Below are 1,470 nucleotides of genomic sequence, written 5' to 3' on the forward strand. Positions count from 1 at the left end.
AAAGCAAAACCCTTCATTAGTCTCACACAAATTCTTTCTTCTTCTTTTTTTAGAAGCATACTATAATAGTTAATTTAATTATGAGTCCTTGCATAAATCCAAGCATGGGCTTTGATTCTGTGAGCCCAAATACACATATTGAAGAGAACAAAAGAAAATTGTGATCCGTGTACATGGACGGAAACTAAAGGCTCAGGGTTAATCTCATTGTAGTTTTAAAATTTCTACAGCCTACACAGCTCAGTAATCACAGATCTTTTAGGTCCTTTTGGATGTCCCACAGGGTATCTGCACTTTTCTTGAGCTGAGCAAACTCATCATCTTTTAGCTTCTGATTGATAACGCTGGTTAATTCCCGAGTATTGAGGATACATGGAAGGCTCTGGAAGACTTCATTCTCAATGCCCTTCATCCCCTTCATCCCCTTCATCATTGTTCATTCTGGATGAATCCTGGATAGATTTTTCAACATGGATTCAACAAGATCAGCTACACTTAATCTAGTAGCCGAGTTGGTGTATCCTGTTGGCTTGTTGACCTCATAGGCACTTTCAACCACCGTCTTAATGCAACTTCCTTCCAAGTTTCATGATCATTGTTGGTCCCCATTTCTGGATTCAATTTCTGGAGAGAAACACCTGCCATGTTCACACCACTCCGAACAACAATGCTTGAATGACTATGTTCTCCCAAAATCCATCCATGGCAGCTGCTGAGATGAATGCCAAGTTTTTCAGCTACAAGGTAGCAAAATCTAGCAGAATCCAAATTATACCCACTTCCAATCACAAGGTGCTTGGGTAATCCACTTAGTTTCCAGGTAACATACGTAAGAATGACCACTGGGTTAGAAACCACAATTATGATGCAATTAGAACTGTACTTGATGATCTGAGAAACAACAGATTTGAAGGCATTAACAATTCTCTGCACCAGATTGAGACAACTCTCCCCACCTTGCTGATGAACTCCTGCAGTTACCACTACAATCTTATAATTGGCAGTCATAGAATAATCTTTATCTGCCATAATTTTAGGTGTCTGAGGAAATATGCTCCCATCTGCAGATCGATCCATCATGTCTCCTTTCAGTTTATATTCCAAAAAATCCACAAGAGCAAGTTCACCAACCAAAGACTTTCCCAGATGCTGATAGCACACACCACACCCATTTGTCCAACACTTACCACAGCAGCCTTATTGTCTGGGATAGTTGCCTCTTTCACAACTGGTGCAATGAGTTTTCCTTAAGAGTTGCCATTGTGCACAGGAGATGGCTCTGAAGACTGTTGTAATAGTTATGTGGAGACGACAATGTCTGCTGCATCAAAATCTTGCTAATCTCATCTCTAGCTGGCATGGCAGCCTGTGGTTGAAGCCATGAACAGAGGCCATGTCTGCATTAACAAAACAAAACCCATGCTAGTATCTAGGACTAAATGCTCACTAAGCTTGAAACTTAGGGTGTTG

The 1,470-nt window shown here is 40.7% G+C and overlaps 1 pseudogene; it reads right to left on the minus strand.

The window, feature by feature from the left end:
• Positions 1–247: 247 nt before the first annotated feature.
• Positions 248–1,261, minus strand: LOC108524699 (L-lactate dehydrogenase B chain-like; annotated as a pseudogene).
• Between the last annotated feature and the right edge of the window lie 209 nt (positions 1,262–1,470).

This window comes from Rhinopithecus bieti, unplaced genomic scaffold (genome assembly GCF_001698545.2).
Source record: "Rhinopithecus bieti isolate Rb0 unplaced genomic scaffold, ASM169854v2 repeat_17350, whole genome shotgun sequence".
Taxonomy (NCBI): domain Eukaryota; kingdom Metazoa; phylum Chordata; class Mammalia; order Primates; family Cercopithecidae; genus Rhinopithecus; species Rhinopithecus bieti.